Source organism: Vicia villosa, unplaced genomic scaffold, assembly GCF_029867415.1.
Source record: "Vicia villosa cultivar HV-30 ecotype Madison, WI unplaced genomic scaffold, Vvil1.0 ctg.001162F_1_1_1, whole genome shotgun sequence".
Lineage (NCBI taxonomy): Eukaryota > Viridiplantae > Streptophyta > Magnoliopsida > Fabales > Fabaceae > Vicia > Vicia villosa.
In genome coordinates, this window is record NW_026705508.1 from 180,495 (window position 1) to 192,182 (window position 11,688).

General features: G+C 32.4%; 1 pseudogene; it reads right to left on the reverse strand.

Annotated features, from left to right (window-relative positions):
• Positions 1-247: 247 nt before the first annotated feature.
• On the reverse strand, positions 248-3,258 carry LOC131633666 (hypothetical protein At1g04090-like; annotated as a pseudogene).
• Positions 3,259-11,688: the final 8,430 nt, after the last annotated feature.

The following is an 11,688-nucleotide window of genomic DNA, read 5'->3' on the forward strand; positions in this document are numbered from 1 at the left end:
CTTGAGTCATGCTAGTGTTCTATTCTATTTTGGTTTGATTCTCTAATTCTAATTTTTTTTTTCTTTTTTTTTTTTAGAAATCCTGCTTTACTATTAAAAAAAAGTGTTCGATTGTTATTTAAGTAAAAAAAATCTAACAGTAATCCATCTCATATTTATTATTTTATAATTATATTCAGAACTATGGTGAAAATGAAACAGCTATTCAAATTTACAAAAGCCAATATAATCAAAAACTTTGCAAAACTCAAACTTCATCATCATTCCAACTATTCTTAACTTTTGGACCAGTTGGTCCTTCTTCGCCAAGCATTTCTTTTGGTAAACCCCTAATCATATTTTCAAAAGCATCTTTTAACTTCCGAATTAGCAAAAACTTCTTCAGAACTTCTAACTGATCATCTAGATTATAGTCAATACGAGGACCCCATTCCCTAAAAAAATTCAACCATGATGGCTCTTGAACAGACCCTAAATAATCTGCAGAAACCAACACATATTTTGCCATATCCATGATACTACCTTTATCAGTATCATCTCTTACTCCTATTCCATTTTTCCCTCGTAAAACAAGACCTTCATGTGGATATGTTGCATGTCCATGCAACGTAGCATAAACAATAGGTCTTTTAGTTGGAAAATCAAAATTGCTAGTAACTGGTTGGAACTCAAGTTGAGATGAATCAATCCATGAACCACCTTGATGTTGTGAGAGATACATTTGCCATAGTTGACCATCCAAATTACTTATTCTTAGTGTCACATGCTCCCAATCACCAACATGTTCACCTATTTTCCCTAGTTTAATATTTATAAACACTACTTTTGCTCTTCCAGGTCCATTGAAAGGGAAAAAAACCCACATTGCAATATCAGTGAATGTTCCTCCAAACTTTGGTTTCACATGTACATAAGATTCTGCACTCTCAAGATTACCTTGTTTGACCATATCTTTGTTTTCATCATCAACAGGTAGGTCTATCCAATAAGCATCGTCAGTGATAGGATCCTGAGGAAGGTTAGTACCATTTTGTTGTATTGGAATAGGATTTGATTCATCACCTTTCTTGTATAGTAATGCTCCATTGGAGAAGAACCAATTAACCGAAGAAGGTAAATACTCTTCGTCGGAATGTAGGTATAGAAATGGAGAGTAAACTTGAAGTATTGCCTCGATTTGTTTCTCATTAGGCATGATTTTTGAAATGGAGTTGAGGTTTTTCAAACATGAAACAGAAGGAGTATAATTATCACCTAGTCCGTAATGGCCAACGAAGGTTCCGGCACGAATACCGTGACCTTGAGTTCCTCTAATACTTGGTGTAACATCAAAAATATTATAATTATTGACTCCCCAAATCCATGCAGAAAAATCACATTGTTCTGTGAGGTCTGATCTGACACACATGACTTTGTTGAGAGGAGGTTGGTCTGGAGTTGTGGTGACAACATGGCCTATTGCTTTATAGCCATCAGGTGGTGATGGGAGCCAAATATACAAAGTAGAATCTTGATTAGACGAAAGAGATGAGGTGTCAAATAGAGACACGTAATCAACTGGTGGCTTTAAAGTACCATTGGTGGTACTTGAAGAAACATCCTTTGCGACAAAAACATATCCAAAAAGAGGTTTGTTGTTAGGTTGACAGTAACTACCTAACATAGAGAATCCTTCTGGTATATCTATCGGATCGTATACGGAGGCTCCTTGATTGTCCTGGCCACCGTCGTAGACCCCCCAAACTTTGTTGAATGTAGATACTTGAGACACTTGTAACCCGCCGAGATCGAAGACTCCAGTAGCGAAACCGTTACCTGTATGTTGTGATTCAATGCTAGCTATAATTAGATTATGCATTCATGAAATTACATCACAAAGATGATAGAAAATGATAATAGGTAATGTATACCTTCTGGCCAAGAAGTAGTTGTAATTGGAAGCTTGAATGTGTAGTCAATTGGGCGGGAGCGGGATTGGAATTCCGCTTCAGTTTTATTCAATACTTTCTTATTATCTGCAAACAAGAACACTTGAGACAATTAGAATGTAATAATTATTGATTTGTTTTATAATTATGTTTTGTTAATGCAAGGAGAATATGTTTTGTTTTATAATTATTCGATTTCAAGAAGCGAGATGTAAATTAGGACCACACAGGATATTAATTTCATAAAATCGAAAAACTCAACAAGCATGATTGATTTATAGTTAATGTGTCCTGGGTGAGAATCATAGTGCAAGTGACTTGAATTAGTTGAGCTTATAGCTAAAAGAAAAAATATATTTTTGAGAAAAAATGTAGAATATGATAATAATAATAATAATAATAATAATAATAATAATAATAATAATAATAATAATAATAATAATAATAATAATAATAATAATATTAGTAATAATAAATATAAATATTAAAAGCCAAATTTTGAAAATATGTTTAGTTTGAAAAAAATGTAGAGTTAGATAATAATAATAATAATAATAATAATGATAATTATTAATAAAAACTATTTAAAAATATCTATAACTTAAAAAATATTTTTATAAAAAATATATAAGTATTATTAATCAAATTTTAATATGTATAATTTGAAAAAAAATGAGAAAATATAGAATTTGATAATAATAATAATAATAATAATAATAATAATAATAATAATAATAATAATAATAATAATATATATATATTACTTACCAATTTTTTAAAATAGGTATAATTTTACAATATATTTTTAAGAAAAAATATAGAATTTGATATTAATAAAAGATATAAATATTATTAATTAATTTCTTTTATAAAAAAAAAAGAGTATAATTTTATGGTTACATCTAAAGAAGGGTTGAACATAAATTTATTTATTTCAATACCTCTTATAATTCATATTACTTATAAAAAATTATAAAAAATAAAAACTTTTAGTACTTATGTACCACTGTCGTATTTCTTGTACATATAGGTTTTTCACCCAAAACGTATACATTCACTTTTTTTTTTTTTTGGGTTTTTCAAAGTATCTAGTACATGTGAACAAAACAGACCAAACATGGCAATTTCCCATGAAGTATTAAACAAACTAAAAAATGCAAAAGATAAAGTAACAATGACATAGGAAAAAAAAAGTATTTATGTGACTTTAAATACAGAGTAAAGTACCTGAAATTTGATCCATTGGTGCAACTCTAGTAACATTCCCCATTGCTTTGATTGCCATGAAAAACACAACACAAACATAAATAATTCCAACATTCTCACCCATTTCTTATAATCCCTTATTTTCACACAAACACTTGAGATTCTAAAACTCAACTATATGAAATATTCAACTCTTCTTTGTTCTCAATCTTGAAAGTTTTACATTTTACTTTTTGGTGGTTTGATACTGTTCAATACTCATCACATCTGCCCTATAAATACATGAGTCTAAAAATGGTAACTAATGTTAGCCGCCACAAACACAACTACTATATTTAACTATGTTCATAAAGTTTATTAAAATAAAAAGATTATGTTTCTAAGGAAATGAAGAATGGATAAATAAAAAGAGAGAATTACTATAAATACATTTTACTTTTTCACTTCATTATATTTTTATAATAAAGTGAAATCATATTAAAATGGTAAGCTTATCCTTATATGTTTTAGAATTAAAATATTTGCAATGAATTGTATTAATAATTTGTCGATAGACATGTTTAATTTATTTTATGGTCCATAAGATTTCTGGATGTTTAAATTAGAATTACTTTTTACATTTTTTTTTTTTGATTACAAATTACTTTTTACATTTTTCTTATAATTTTAAGCAGATTTAGTTACTTCATTAATTTTCTCTTTTTAAGTTGTTTTTTAATAACAGAATAATAAATTAATAAGAAGGTGTAACCACTAAAATACAAATAATCACAAAAATACATAGAAAACTGATAATTTGGCAAATGAGCAATTGAATCGTAAACATGATCATATAAAAAAAAACTAGGTTGCATATAGAAAATAAAGAAAAAAAATAAAAAAATAATGAATTTACCGCATGAAAGAGAAGAATTCTTAAATAAATAAAATAAGGTAAATTCTTAGGTACCCAATTGTTTGGGAGGGTACTCATACCTTTTGATGACATGGATTCCAGATGGCAAGTTATTAAAATCAGAATTTATTATTATTTAAAAAAAAATAACATTGAACAATTTCTTTTAATTTTAGAATTATTATTAAATATCATGCGCCAGTTTTCTTGCGGTTACTGATGCGGAAGAATTAGACTGGGAGCCTTGTACCTACCATGGCAACGAAAGTGAGAATGTATTGAGTTTTTTTTAAGAATTTGTTTTTATGGAGAAACTGATGAAAAAAACTCTACAAAATTACATTGCAGATACCATTAAGAATAGAGAGGGCGTTTAAAAATTAATTTGAAAAATTAAAGAGACAAATGGTGATTTGAAAAATTATTTAAAAAGATATTAAGTTTGAAGAAGAATCAAGTTGTTCATTAATTATACAGAAATTCTTGAATCACAACGGGGGAGAAGAACAAAATTTAATCTTTTTGAAGGTGCACATTTATTCGATTTGTTCTGAGATGTCACTTTGGAGTTTGAAAGTTTATAAATTAAATTGGTTAATTTTAAAATAAAAATCAATTTAAATAAGTTTTAAAATGACATGTCAAATATTAACCTATGTGGCCCAATTAAAAACATACATTTCATATGGGTATCGGTACCCAATAATTTCTTAGGGGTACCGGAGTGTTCACCATAAAATAAATGATTTTTTTTTTAATAATGTGATCACATGCGTGTCAAAAAGTACAGAGAGATAAGTTAAGTGTACATGTGCATGCATTGGAACTATTTTCTTTTCAGTGAAAACAGTCAAAATCTAGAAAAAGTATTCAAAGTTGCGTTTGAATAAGCGAACATTGCATGGGCTTTAAGTGACACTTGCATGGGCATAAGTCATTGTTTGGTGGTTAGGCTTTACAATTCATATTTTTGTGCAATAGAAGAAGAGAAGAACTCAAGAACTCATCTTCAAACTCCATTTTTGCACTTTGGGTACAACCTTCACTAGTCCGACCATAATTTCCTGCTCACTACTCCGATTCAGGTAATTCTCAAATATTCGAATTCTACATATAATTTCCTTCAATTTGATATATTAAGTCGTTTCTGGAAGTGTTTTATTGAAGGAGAAATATGAGTTTGAAGATTGGTGGTTGATGCTGAAAGTGAGTATAAGAGGGTTACGGATTTGATTAAGATGAAGGTGAAGCTTTGGCTATGGTGGGAGTTCAATGGCAACATGATCATTATCTTAACCTCCATTTGGGCAAGGTGAGTCCTTAGTTAGATACTTTGGGGAGTTTGTATGCAAGGGTTATGTTGGGAATTGGGGTTTGAGTGAGAATCCATGATAACAAACATGTTATGTGCAAATTGTTAACTCTTTGTGATATATACTGGTTGGATATATCTTTGATCATTACATGCAAATGGATTTGAGGGGTATGAACACCCCATGGCAGAATTGATGCGTTCTTCATTTTTCTGATAAATCGCTAGCCCGCTAAGCGGACTCAGGTTGCTTAGCGGATGCTGTTTGTAAAATCAGAATTATCGCGAGCCCGCTAAGCGGACTAAGGTCGTTAAGCGGTAACAAAATTTCTGTTTTATCCCCATGAGTGCAGTTTGGTCCCATGATTGGAACCGGACTCCTCCCCGACTAATAGTACATATATGTATGTCACATGTGTAGTGTTTTATGAAACACATTGTCGTGATTTAGTTCAATTATCTATGTGTATGTGCATTGCAAAATATTGGAATATGATAATGTATTTATCTTTGGATACTTGTTTATGTACATGAATGAAATACTATGAGATGGATTACTATGACCCGCTGTTTTGGATAAACATCCGGGTTTATTTGTATTGTATGATTCGACTTATGTCGTGCTTGTGTATGCTTGAATCAAAACGGGCCGGGGGCTAGGTTTCTTTATGACTCGGGCTTCGTGATCAATGAATCGTCTCGGGCTTCGTGATTAATGGGACAGCCTCGATCGTAGATCGATGGGCTCACACCTGAGCTACCGTTGCAGTGTGCTTGTGAGAGTCTTGGGGCATTTTCCCACTTGGCATTAACACACTTGCGTGCTCGGTATGGTGGGGTCATGAGGCCAAGTAGGCTAACATATGGCGGTAACTCACCTCTAGTGAAGTCAAATAGACTAAGCACTAGGCTTTCGCCCGATGGACTCATGTGTCAAGATGGCGTTTTGTATTTGGCGTTAACACACGTGCGTGAAGATGGTTAATGGGACAATGACGCCAATTAGGCTAAGGTCATCTCGCGGCCATTTAGGCTTGTGCGAATCCGTCTAATCATTCTTGCAGTGAGCTTGTACAAGTCTCTTGATGATAGACATGGGTGTAACCCATCGAAGGTGTGTTTTTATAACCTAATCGAGGCGTTAACGCATTTTTTGATTCCCCGTACATGGGTATGGGTTTACATACTTGTTTGTTTGTACTATTTGTATACTTGTGATATGATGACTCCTATGGTGGACGATTCATGTGTTTGCTCCGTACTTGTACCGGATGTGAGGTTAAACCCGGATCAATGGTAGATTCAGTTGTGTTGATGCATGCACCCTATAGAACCGGGTGGACCCATAGGATAGGAGGACTCGCTGAGAGCTATTAATCTCATCCTAATTCATCTTATCTTTTTTTAGGTGCAGTTTAGTAGCATTCGGTTGATAGCAGGTTGGGATTGAAGACTTAGAAGTGGTGATGGCTCGAAGACCTTGATAGATCTTATTTTCCGTTGTGTAGATCCATCGAAGACACATGTTGTATATTTCTTAGTAGAGTGTCATGTTGTATTTAATATGGATCTTCTTATATTCTTTTGGCTTTTGTATGTACTCAATATCAATTTAACGTTTCATTCATAATATATTAGTCAGTTATGTATGGGGTGTTTCAGAGTAAGTGAGAAGTTGTAAATCGGAGGTTGTTTAGCTTCGAATTGATACTGTTGATAGTGAATTTCATTCCTGGCTTGGTATGCCCCCAAAGTAGGAGAGTTGCTCCGAACTGGGTTAAGAATCACTTGTGTTCTTTACCTTTCAGTAATGTATAAAATTGTTTACACCTTGCCTGTATATTTCATGACATACTGGATGTCTCAACATCCTATAAGACATCTGAGTCTGCTGCACTAGAATTTCAATTGGTATCAGAGCAGGCATCTTGTTCTGTCTCTAGATAAGATCCTGGGAGGATACTTTCTGATTGGCAAGAAGACTCTTACTGAAAAGATTGTTTGAACTTAGAGAGTTCATATTGGAATTGACCACTCCCTAGAAGTGGAGGATGTATTGTTCATAACATATGAAGTTTGGTCTCATCTGTTACTGTAAAAGTTAGAACCTGGGGACAGGTCCTACATGTAGGGACCTAAGATGAGGTGTTTATCTTGTGTCTGAAAATAGTTGAGGAGTTGTTGATGTATTTCCACTGCATGGTAGCTCCTTCAAACCTGGTTATCTTAGAATTAAGGGTTGATCTCCTCAGGAACTGCGTCCTGGGATAGGGAAGGTTCAAAACTGGTTCAGTCAACTGAGTAAAGTGGCCAATGATACTTGAGTTATGGTTCTCGAGTCAACTCATAAAGGCACTTTAGTATGGTTGATGGTTACTTCTTCAAGGAATATGTCACCTATGTTTCAGATTACTAAAGAAAGATTGAAGCCATTTATTTTGGCCTCTAATAGAGTCTTCATAATTCTTGATCCCTTTAAGGATGTAACTTTGAGCTTGGTTACTGTTGGTAAAGTAGGGTTGTCTATTTTGATGTTGATCAAGGGATGCTTTTGAGGCAGCAGTAGCTTTAGTACCAAGTTCAGTTGTTTGTTCCAGAAGAAGAAACCAATATTTTATCAAATGCTGGGACACCATGTCGACTGGAATAAAACTTCCTATTGAATAGATGTTTTGGGTGCTAAACAAATGTGTAATGCTGGGACACCATGTCGACTGGAATAAAACTTCCTATTGAATAGAAGTTCAGTTGTTTGTTCCAGAAGAAGATATTATTTTTCAGAGAATGTGTCGTAGATTGGTGGTGGACAGGTTTTATGTCAATTAAATCAATTTGTTACGCCTTGGTTCAGTTTATTTTTGATCTAGTATGAGCAGCGGCTGAGCTCTATATGTTATTTAAAATATCATATTGTTATTTTTAAATTTAAAAATATGTGAAAGATTAAAATTGAATGATTTTTAATTGACATAAATTTATTAAACACATAAAAAATATAAAAAAAAAACTAAAATCAAAAATATTTTATTTATAACAAAAATATTTCCAACTATATAGATTGCGAATAAAAAAGATAATTATAAAATCTAAACTGTTATGTAATTTTTTTAAACATAATTTAACAAATCAATTTAAGGTTGGTCGGATCAGATATCAGATATGTTAATATTAAATATTATTCTATCATGTTTTTACAGTTAAAATTCACATATCGGATAAGAGTTAAGTTAAAAATGAGTAGAATATGAATTAAATAATGTAGAAAGACGTTACTAGGAATAACGGTGATATTGATGATTATTTTACAACTATTTTATATGATATTTAGAATTTTTTAATTAAGATAATCAAATTTTTATTAAAAAAATTTTAAATAACTAAAATTCCTCACTAGTTCTCAAAGTAATCATGTTTCAAACAAAAAATTGTTAACACAAAGAAGTCAATCCAATGGACGACAATATACAACACATAAAAAGAGGCACCAATCTAATTGACGATAGTGTACAAACATATATAAGAGGAGACGCCAATCCCATTTGTCAACCAACAATGAGAATAAACATTCCAAATTTGAAGTAACACTAATAGAAAAAGGCGAGAATTGTGGAACCACGAGTTGATAAAGTAACACACATGTTGACAAATTTAATAGAACATGTCGAGAATAAAAGGCAATGGCAAAATTTGGGGTATATGCATCCCACAGATAAAGGCAAGAATTACACATAACCTGCGTAAATAGCTTAATGAAATAACTACATAATACAACTAGAAATTTATAGTTACCAGGTCACGACTATGCTTGGCATATACACTTACATTCTGAAAAGAACCTCAACATTATGGATCAACAATATAAAGAGGTCAGGCCAACCACGATCGAATAAACCTTCACAAACAATGGGAATATACCAACGTTCGAGCCACTCCTCATTGTTTCTAGAGCCGCAATGGTTATTCACATGAGGAACTAGTGGTGATTACTGCATATTTCATTAGAAAATAGTAGAGTCGGGGATAAATAACACCATGTCTCTCATCATCTTTCAATTATTGTTTTGGTTTATAACTAGGTCCTACTAGGCATGGAGTCAGGCACACCACAAATCAATTTAAGAGTTAGTTCTATCACATTAACCTTAAACGGAGTTCAAGGAATCTAGAAACAAACATGTAAATTTAATTGAAGACATTTGACTTTCATAAAGGAAGGATTTCCAGAGTCCAATTTTAATTCCGTACACCGAGTAATTTTTGTTGGACATATGACTCCAAGCACAAGAAGGGAGTGAATTAGGGGTTTAGAAAAATTATAGTTTGAAAACATATTGTTATCATTTTTAGAGTGTAAAACCATTTTGATAAAAACATTTTAGAAATAGAAACATAAAGAAAATATGCAGCAAATAAAAAGACAAGGGTAAGAGAAATATTACCAGAGAATTTTACAGGTTCGACCAAAAAGACCTAAGCTTGTCCCAAAGATTTGATCTTGAGAGTATCTAGTAACACTTACGAGGTTTTAGTAGGTTAAACTCTTGAACCCCCTTATATAAGAAAAAATGAAGTTTCAAACTAACTTCTAACCAAACAAAGAACAATGGATTGAAGTTGTTACTCCCCAAGCTAAATTGTGATTTTATTCTGACTTATCTCAAACCAAATCAAAGTTTTGAATTGGCTATTATCTCAATCGAGCCAGGGTTTTGATTAGGCTGGCCAGAAACCAAGTTGTGATTTTAAATCAGGCTGATCTCTACTCGAACCGGGGTTTTGAACCGACTGACCACAAACCAACTTGAGATTTTAAACTAGGTTATTACTGAACCAAAGTAAGCTTTTACACGGGCCGAGCTTACAAACCAAACTGGAAACTTAGAAACCAAGTCCTTAAATAAAGCTTTTTACAGATTTAGCTTTGAACCTACACAAACACTCCCTTAAGGATAAATTATTCAAACAAGATAAAAACACTCATTGGTGAATTTACAATAACACCCTTTCCAAAATAATAATTTCCTCACCAAAGACAAAGACTTTCTCGAAGTGATACGACTAAATAAAAGTGAGAGAAAGTAGAAAATATTTGGCTTAAATGCACTTTTCATCCCTGTAAATTAGCAAGCTTTTTATTATCGTCCCTGTAAGTTATCTTATTTGGTTTAAGTCCCTATATTTCACTTTCGCGTTCGTTTTAGTCCCTAAAATCAAAATCCGCAGGAAATTTCACAGGAAAATTCGCAGGTAACCTGCAGATTTTCCTGCGGATTTTGACTTTAGGGACTAAACCTCAAGCAAAAAGTAAGATATAGGGACTCAAACAAAAAAAATTAACTTACAAGGACGAAAATAAAAAACTCGCTAACTTACAGGGACCAAAAGTGTATTTAAGCCAAAATATTTTATAGAGATAATGAAGAGTGAGATAGAAAGATCACATTTTTGGATATCAGAACGTGAAGGGAAAGCCTCTATTTATAGGCTAGAGGTTGACACAAAAAAGAAAAGATCCATGGGCCCAAATAAATATTCCAATAGTTTGGGACATTAGGCCAATTGGTTTGAAGCGTTCAATAATCATTTGCAAATGCTTAAAATAAAAAGAAAGGATACATAGACATTGTGGCTCATTAAGAAACTGTCACAATCGTTTATGGACAATGTTTCCATTGACCCAATCGATTGGGTAAATGTGCCAATCAATTGAACAGTTTAAAAACTTGTCCAAAACAATTCTGACAGTTCTTGATTCATCTAGCACGATTTCAAAACATTTTTGGGAAATTTTATTTTAGAAATAAGGATTAAAAATATGCTTTAGTGTGTGTATGATTTAGTCATAGACACGGTTCACTCAGACATGTCTGGGCGAGAATTCACAGTTCCTATCTTTCAAACTTTGAAGCTTAAAGGCTTCCCAAATAAACCACTCATATAAGCACTTGTTTGAATCTTCTTAGAGATGAGGCTAGATATATATTCAAGTTAAATGTTATCATCAAATGATGTTTGCAATGATGATCAAACTCTAATTCTTCTTCATGCATCTTCAACCACTTGTCATACATGAATCTTCATAGGTTGTAAGGGCTGTCATACTATTTTTTATTCGAGTTGTCCTTCAAATTTTTATCATAAAAAGCACATTATGAAAGGCAAAACCTAATTTTCATCTTTTGCCTTTGATCACTTCTTTTAGTAACCTGTAAAATATGGTTCCACATCTTTTACCATTTGTCATTCTTATCCTAGTATGACTAAAACTGGGGTACCCAATGAAGAATGATATGCTTAATCAAGATAATATTCAACTTTGATAGGTACATGTTGAAAGCATGGTACCT